General features: G+C 47.6%; 1 protein-coding gene across 1 annotated transcript in view; it reads right to left on the reverse strand.

Moving 5' to 3' along the window:
- The window catches only part of LOC129384141 (uncharacterized), a 64,519-nt gene extending 61,159 nt beyond the window's left edge, over positions 1–3,360 (reverse strand). The window contains exon 1 of the mRNA XM_072284252.1: positions 1,244–3,360. The gene's annotated coding sequence lies outside the window, so the exon portion shown is untranslated. The remainder of the gene's footprint in view (positions 1–1,243) is intronic.
- Positions 3,361–9,076: the final 5,716 nt, after the last annotated feature.

Below are 9,076 nucleotides of genomic sequence, written 5' to 3' on the forward strand. Positions count from 1 at the left end.
TCTAAACATATCTTGCTTATCTCGCCTGCTTACCGGTTTATCCTTCCATCCACTTTAAACCCAAGCGCTTCTGGAAGGTGTACGCTACCTCCGGTTCTCTCTGGGTATCTCTCTTCACATTCCATTAGGATATGCCGAGTGGTCTTCGGATTTTTGCTGCAGCATACAGATGCCTCATCTTGTTGCGAATATTTGCTCCGGTATGTTTTTGTCCTTAGGCAACCGGTTTGAGCCTGATAGCAAGGCACTGCCCTTTGTGTTATCGTACAGATTTTCACTTGTAATTTCTTCTCATTCTAGTAAACCTCCATGGTCCTTTTTTGTTTCTATTCCTTGCATAAAATTAACTGTCTTTGTTTCTCTTTCTTTCTGATGACTCCTGGTTGTATATGTACACTTTCAATCACCCTGTACTTGGCTGCCAACTTTCTTGACCTCTTTCTCCACTCTGCGTCCACGCTTTTCAAGTACAGATACTCGTGAATTTGGGCCGTCGATTTTTCAGTTTCGTCACGGTGGGTCATCCAGCGGCGCACCCGCGAAGTTCCCCACTTTTGCGTGGCCTCAGAGATTCGTGGCGCACCGGTGCGTGCCTAACATTGATAATTAATCCCTGGCAGGCCACGGACATTCGTACTTAAGCGTCGGGCTTCTATTCTTGAGCAACCCGTGTGACGCGGGTTCCATTCCGTGAAATGCAAAAAAAAATGAGTATTTCCTTCTTCATCGAAGAGCGGCGTCAAAGAGGCTGCATAGATTCAAAGTAGCTGAAGTAAGCTAATAAGACTAATTCGCATCAAAGAAAAAGCGGGGAAGAGATCCAATGAACAGGGGTCGTTGGATGCACGGGTAGCTCTAAAGATATAGAGATAAATGGTCGACGAGAAAATAGAGATAGGCAATATGCTACACTGCACTAGACGTACTAAACCCTGATTTGCACAAGCAGGCTAGGTGACTATGGCTCGCTGCTTAGTGCTTAGGCTCGCTGCGTTCCCAGAAAAACTACAAGAACAGGTACCTCTCCCCGCCCACCCCCGATTCCCTCCTTCTCATTAGCTCTAGTATAATCGCTGTCCAAAGCTGTAGAAAGGATGAAAACACAACTGAGCCGTTAAGGTCGCCTGCTTTGTGCAAATCTCAGCGCGACAGTGCGACTGAAAATTGTGCATGTTTACCGCCTACCACAAGGACTCAGTTTTGAGCACAACTCTGCGCGTCACAGTAAGCACATAATGCGTACCTCCCGACGAGGGTTCGTTCTGCTGGAGCTGCCAGCCGGATTGGAGTCTGAACGGTGCGCCTCCTGGCCACGTTCATGCAAGAAAAGATCACCGCAGCGTTTTTAAGGTTTGAATTTCCCGCCCTTGAACAGCGTTTTCTTGTATTTTTATTTTTTTTGAATGCACCCTACCGCTGGCTTTCTACCACAAAATCTCGTGCCATCACTGTGCGGAGACACATGACCAGAGATTTCTAAAATTCCCGGATAAGCCAATCTGTCGTCTACGACATTTGACGTGTCGCTCCCGCAGCAGTAAACGAACGCCGCGACCACAAAAATTAAATAGAAGGATGCCACTGGAGAGTCTTAGCGATGCCGTGTTACCGTACGGAAAAGCGCTCTCTTCCATTCTGTAAATTTCTCCGTCCAATAAAAAAAAAAGGTATAAAACACGGAGGATTTCATTTCCGTAAAGCTGAGAAGAAAACGGTTCTCAGTTCGATCCCACGCGTGTCCACCACCAACGTCGCTGCGATTGCCACGTTCGACGACCACTGGCACGGCAGAGAACTGTCTTTAAAGCAACAGCTGCACGCGAAATGGAACGCCCTTATCAATCTTTCACCGTGGGAGATACACCGGTCACGGACTAATTTACTTATCACGCGCAGTTTTCCTTCTTCGGCGAGCTGGGGTTGAGGATAGGGTGTACGAACCGTTAATTTGTTTCAGTGTTGCAGAAAATCCCTGAGAATTCCCGGTTTTCCCGGTTGGTAGACAGCCTGAGGATGTTCAAGTAATAGGTAGGGAAAAATGTAGTGATCATAGGTTAGTGAGGGCCAGCGTCCACCTCAATTTAAACAGAGAAAGAGTAAAATTGGTAAAAAAACAAAGTGGTCAACTTAGAGGCAGTAAGGGTAAAAGCAAAAAAAAAAAAAACTTAGGCTGGCACTTGTAAACAAATATGCAGCCTTAGATAGATGATGACATAGAGGTAATGAATGAAACCGTAACGAGGCTGGCTTCAGAGGCAGCAATTAAAGTGGGAAGCAAGGCACCAAGGCAACCAGCAGGCAAGCTCTCCCAAGTAACAAAGGACCTAATAAAGAAACGACAAAGAATGAAAGTGTCCAACTCAAGAGATAATGTAGAATTCCCGGACGTGTCAAAAGTGATCAGCAAAGCGAAAACGAGTGACATTCAAAACTATAACTTGGGAAAGACTGAAGCCGTAAAAAATGAACGCAGCCTGAAATCAGTGAGAAAAAAAACTTGGCATAGGATAAACCAAGATGTATGCACTAAAAGATAAGCAGGGTAATATTATCAGCGATCTCGAAGATATAGTAAAAGCAGCGGAAGAATTCTGTACTTACCTTTACAGTACCCAGACGACTCTGGAGCGCTCTATTCAAAACAATAATGAACAGTATACCGAAACCCCTCCTATAACTAGAGATGAGGTCAGAAAGACCTTGCAAGGCATGAAACTGGGAAAAGCAGCACGAGAGGATGAAATAACAGTTGATTTAATCAAAGCTGGAGCAGACATAACGCTAGCAAAATTGGCGGCTCTCTATACGAAGTGTCTATCGACTGCAAGGGTCCCAGAAAACTGGAAGAATGCAAACCTTACACTAATCCACAAAAAGGGCGACGTTAAAGAACTAAAAATTATAGGCCCATTAGCTTACTCCCAGTATTATATAAAATATTTACCAAAATAATGTCCAGTAGAATAAGGACAACACTGGAATTTAGTCAACCAAGTGAGCAGGCTAGCTTTAGGAAAAGTTACAATGGATCACATCCATGTCATTAACCAGGTCATCGAGAAATCCGCAGGGTACAATAAACCTCACTATGGCTTGTATAGATTACGGAAAAGCATTTGATTCAGTAGAGGTACCAGCAGTCAAAGAGGCATTGCATAATCAAAGAGTACAGACCGCTTACGTAAATACACTAGAAAATATCTACAGAGATTTCACAGCCAGCTTAATTCTACACAAGTAGGAAAATACCAATAAAGAAAGGTGTCATACAAGGGGACAATCTCTACAATGCTATTCACGGCGTACTTAGAAGAAGTATTCAAGCTATTAAACTGGGAAGGCTTTGGAGTAAAGATCGATGGCGAATACATCAACAACCATCGCTTTGCCGATGTCATTGTTCTATTCAGCAACAATGCAGACGAGTTTCAACAAATGATTGAGGACCTTAACAAGGAAAGTGTAAGAGTGGGACTGAAGGTTAAGATGCAGAAGACAACGATAATGACAAATAACCTGGCATGGGAAGAAGAGTTCAAGATCGCAAGTCAGCCTCTAGAGTCTGTGGAGGAGTACGTTTACCTAGGTCATCTAATCACTGGGAACCCGGACCATCAGAAGGAAATTCACAGAAGAATAAAAATGGGTTGGATCACATACGGCAGACATCGTGAGCTCCTGAATGGGAGCTTACCGTTTTCATTGAAAAGGAAAGTATACAATCAGTGCATTTTACCGGTGCTGACATACGGCGCAGAGACTTGGATGCTGACAAAGAAGCTTGACAACAAGTTAAGGACCGCGCAAAGAGCGATGGAACGAAGAATACCAGGCATAACTAAGAGACAGAAAGAGAGCAGTTTGGATCAGAGAGCAAACGGGCATAGACGATATTCTAATAGACATTGAGAGAAGAAAATGGCGCTGGGCAGGTCATGTAATGCGCAGACAAGACAACCGTTGGACCATTAGGGTAACAGAATGGGTACCAAGAGAAGGAATGCGCAGTCCAAGACGGCAGCAGACTAGATGGAGTGACGAAATTATGAAATTTGCGGGTGCTACTTGGAATTGGTTTGCGCACGGGTAATTGGAGATCGCAGGGAGAGGCCTTCGTCCTGCAGTGGACATGATGATGATGATGATAATGATGATGTATATATCAATGTGACAACAGTAGGAGCCTGTCTTTATTTATGGGCGTTTTTGTCTTCCTGCATAAGCTCTAAGCCAAAGCGCACAGAAGAGGTTTTTACCACAGCTCTCTTGTCTGATGTGCGGCGGTTCTTACACGCTCCGATTAGGAGAAATAAATTTACAGACTGCATGAAACTGCCGCACGGCTGCAGGTTAACAGACTGACTTGCAGTTCAGACGCTTTACTTAAGCCATAAACTCAATCTCATGGACTGCAAGTCGATGAGGTCGGAGTTCAACGAAAATATTTTTGCTCTTGCAACATTAGCTCTTCATAACTGTGAAACTGTGGAAATGATTCGATCTAATGAATCTGTCCTGCAGAGATCTTACTTGAATGATTACCAAGACTACAGGATATACACTGCTAGCAAATGTCCGGAAAGCACTGCTTCAGATAACAGTGATAAATCTTTTGGAACACATCTCACATAATTCTTTATCTGTATTCATAATGTATATATACTGCGACGTCTACGTAATTATCCATTTCTCTGGGACTTCCATTTCGCTAGTTAACAACCCAATGCTATCACTCTGCGCAAGACGCGCGTGCACGCGAATGTTATCGTTAACTTTATCTGTTGTGTGTCCTCGCCGAACATTGTATAATCAGATTGCATGCGCGATACGAATTGTGTAGTAGTTTCTGTAAACCGCGCGAGCGGCAGCCATAACAATGGCACATTTGACGAGTTATGTGTAAAAGCCGAAGCACTTGGCGCGCTGATCGGACTTCGATGATTGCCGGCTGTGTTAGCCCCTATCGTAGAGCTTAGAGTGTCATTTGCTTTCGTAGGCACAGGTTCGCGCAACAAAATAGTACTTTCGTTATTCACAATTTTGCTATGGTGTCTTCTTCACCGTTTTGTCACAAAAAGACAACTGAAGATGCACACGGCGTCAACGAGACAGACAGTTGCACAAGATGGCGTACAAAAACTCAAGCCGGCGTCCTCAGCCACTATTTCTTAAGCGCCCACCTACTGCCGGGCGCGCGTTCTAGTCACTTCTTTCTCAGCGCTGGCTCGTGACACCTATTGGCATTATTCCCCCGCCAAAAGGAAAGCATCGACCCGATGCTTACTAAAAGAAGTGGAAGTGTGAAGTCATATGAGATAGGGTTGGCGCCGCCTTAGCGCGCGAAATACGGTTTGCACTATCTCCGAGTGGTACTGTCGACGCCGAGGTGACGCGGCACCGTCGGGAATGACCTCATAGTTCACTAACGCGGCGTATCAATTTGTAGGGTACAAAGTATCTACTCAGCAGCTTCTCAGACAACCCCTGGCGACAGATTGGAGCCCACACCCAGACTTGGTCACCTGGCTGGTACACGACTTGCCGGTGTCGAAGGTTGTAGCGTCGTGCGCCTGTACTCTGCAGCTTCGTGATGTGTATGCGCGCAAGTTGACGAGCTTCCTTTGCGGGTTGAGTAAGTTGCTCGGCGTCGGAAGTAAGTGATGCATCGGTGGCATGCGGTAGCATTGCGTCTAGCGTGGTCTAGACCTCGCGCCCGTAAACAAGACGGAACGGTGAGAATCGTGTTTCCTGAATGGCGGTGTTGTACGCGAATGTAACGTACGGCAGGACTTGATCCATGTTTTATGCTGGACGTCTACATACATAGACAGCATGTCAGCAATTGTTTTTAGCCGTTCCGTCAGTCCGTTGGTCTGCGGATGACAGGCAGTGGCCTTGCGATGCTGCGTGCAGCTCAGCTCGAATATGTCCTCTATCAGTTGGGCTGTAAAGGCAGTGCCTCTGTCGGTGATGACATGTGACGGGGCACCATGTCTGAGGATTATGTGATCAATAAAGAACTGGGCAACTTCGTAGGCCGTGACACGTTGTGCAGCTTTCGTCTGGGCGTAGCGTGTCAGATAGTCTGTGGCGACTATAATCCACTTGTTTCCGCTGGCTGACAAGGGAAAGGGTCCCAGAAGATGCTTGCCGATTTGACCAAACGGCGCGCTAGGTGGTCCGATGGGATGGAGTAATCCCCCGGGCTTCAAAGACGGTGATTTCCTGCGATGACACTCACGGAAGCTTTGCAAGTAACGCTTCACCGTGGTAGAAAGTCTGGGCCAGAAGTACGTCTGGCGTACTCTGGGAAAAGTACGTGAAAATCCCAAGTGTCCAGACGTGGACTCATCATGGCAGGTTAGGAGAATGTGATCACGGAGGGAGGCAGGTACGACCAATAGATTTTCTTTGTCGCTGGCACTTGAGTTTTTCTTGTAGAGGACACCCTTTCGTAGGCAGAAGGTAGAGAGACTGCGAGAAATGTGTCGTGGGATTTTAACATTCTTGCCTTCTAGGTGATGGATGAGAGGGCGTATTTCGGCGTCCTCGCGCTGCCGTATGATGAGGTCAGATGTTGTGAGCGCACCAAGGAATGCGCCGTCTTCGTCCATGTCCTTATCGCAAGTTTTTACGGGAGCTCGCGACAACGTGTCCGCATCTTCGTTTTATCCGGCCCGATTTGTAGACGATGATAACATCCAACTCCTGCAGACGGAGGCTCCATCGGGCAAGTTGTCCGGACGGGTCTCGTAGGTTGGCTAACCAACCCAAGGAATGGTGGTCTGTCCTCACCTTGAAAGGTTGACCGCAGAGATAAGGCCGAGATTCCATGATGGCCCACAACCGCTAGACACTCTTTCTCGGAGGTTGAGTAGTTGATTTCGGCGCGTGAAAGGGTGCGACTGGCGTAAGCGATCACTCGCTCGACGCCTTCCTGTTGTTGAACGAATACAGCGCCAAGTCCTATGTTCCGTGCGTCGGTATGCACCTCGGTGTCAGCGTCCTTGTCAAAGTGAGCGAAGACGGGTGATTCCTGCAGGCGCTGCCGTAACTCGATGAAAGCTGCGGACGAAGGGTGCGTCTTGTCGCGCGAGGCGTGTGAGTGGTTCGGCGATCCGGGAGAAATTATCGATGAAGCGACGAGAGTACGTACACAAACCGAGAAAGCGGCGTACTGCTTTCTTGTCACGAGGAGTCGGAAAAGCAGCGACAGCAGATGTTTTGTCTGGGTCAGGCTGGACGCTGTCGGTGTTCACGACATCACCGAGAAGCTTCAACTCTTCGTAACCGAAGTGACACTTTTCTGGCTTTAGCTTCAGATTAGCAGAGCGGAGCGCCTGAAGTACCGCCTCTAAAAGCTTCAGATGTTCTTCGAAGGTTGTCGCAAACACGACGATCTCATCTAAATGTACTAAACGACTATGCCACTTCAGACCCGTCAGAACAGTGTCCATCATTCTCTGGAATGTGGCCGGTGCAGAACACAGAACACACGGTGCAGAATTTCGTACAGTCCATCCGGGGTAACAAAGGCAGTTTTCTTGCGAGCTCGTTCGTCAACTTCGATTTGTCAATATCCACTCTTCAAATGTGTGGATGGAAAACACCTGGTTGGCAGCAGTTGATCTAACGAATCATCGACCCGCGGAAGCGGATAAACGTCTTTCTTTGTGACGTTATTCAGCTTTCTATAGTCAACACAGAACCGAAGCGTTCCGTCTTTCTTTTTAGCGACAACCACCGGCGACGACCAAGGGCTTTGGGATGGTTGTATGACGTCATCGTCCCGCATTCCTTTCACTTATGCATTAACCACGTCGCGCTCTTTCGCCGATACGCGATAAGGCAGTTGTCGTATGGGACGAGAATCGTCATACGTGATTATTCGGTGTCCCATGATGGGCGTCTGGCGTACCTTAGAGAAGCACTACTTCAACCGAAGTAACCACTCGCGAACCGTTTTTTGCTTTTCTTCTGAAAGATCCGAATTGATGTCGATATTGCTGAGTGTCTGAGCTGGGTTTTCCTTTGTTATAGACGCAAAGCTTTCAGCGACGTCTGCTATTGGCTCAGCAAAAGCGATAGTAGTACAACGAAACAGGTGCGGATGTTCCTTCCATACTGTTCCTTGGGGCCGTCGCTGTTGCTATGGAGAGATTATCAAGCTCCGGAGGCAAAACTCGAATTCTCCTGCTGGCCCGGTGAACAAGGGTGTCCACTAGTATGGGGCTGGTACTCCTACTACGAGGAGGGGTTTGTGGCATCGGAAGAACCGTACCTCGCACCTCTACCAGTTTTGTCACGAAAAGACAATTGATGTCGCCGGCGTCGACCAGACAGACTGTTGTACAAGATGGCGTGCAAAAACTCAAGCCGGCGTCCTCAGCCTCTACTTCAGCGACCACATCATGCCGAGCGCCCGTTCCAGTCACTTCTGTCTCAGCGCTGGCTCGCGACACCTAGTGGCAGTATATATGTATATACATTCAATAATTATTTGTATACCCGAACGGCATCGGGATTTGACCCACGGTCTTCTCGCGTGCAAGAGGACCGTGGTTCGAACCCCGGCGCCACGCAATTTTCTACCGGATAAAAAAGAATCCCCGTGGTGACAAAATTGCCTAAACAGGCCTGGAGTGCGGCCGCATCCCGGTGACCAGAACCGGTAACGCACTATCTCACCGGAGCAAGATTGGCCATCATGGTGCAGTACATGGCCACAACCTCCTGTATGAATACAACAATCAAACCCCGGCGCTCAGTCCCCAGCAGCCGCAAAGGAACTGACCACAGCGGCGGTCAGACCTGTGACGCAGCAGAGGGTGCTAAGAATTCCTGGCTCCGGACAGGCCGCAATTTGAATCTAAACCAGGCAACGTTTAACGTTAGAACGTTATCTAGTGAGGCGAGTCTAGCTGTGTTATTGGAGGAATTAGAGGGTAGTAAATGGGATATAATAGGGCTCAGTGAGTTTAGGAGGACGAAAGAAGCATATACAGTGCTAAAAAGCGCGTACGTCTTGTGCTACCGGGGCTTAGCGGAGAGACGAGAACTAGGAGTCGGATTCCTG

Source organism: Dermacentor andersoni, chromosome 9 (genome assembly GCF_023375885.2).
Source record: "Dermacentor andersoni chromosome 9, qqDerAnde1_hic_scaffold, whole genome shotgun sequence".
Taxonomy (NCBI): domain Eukaryota; kingdom Metazoa; phylum Arthropoda; class Arachnida; order Ixodida; family Ixodidae; genus Dermacentor; species Dermacentor andersoni.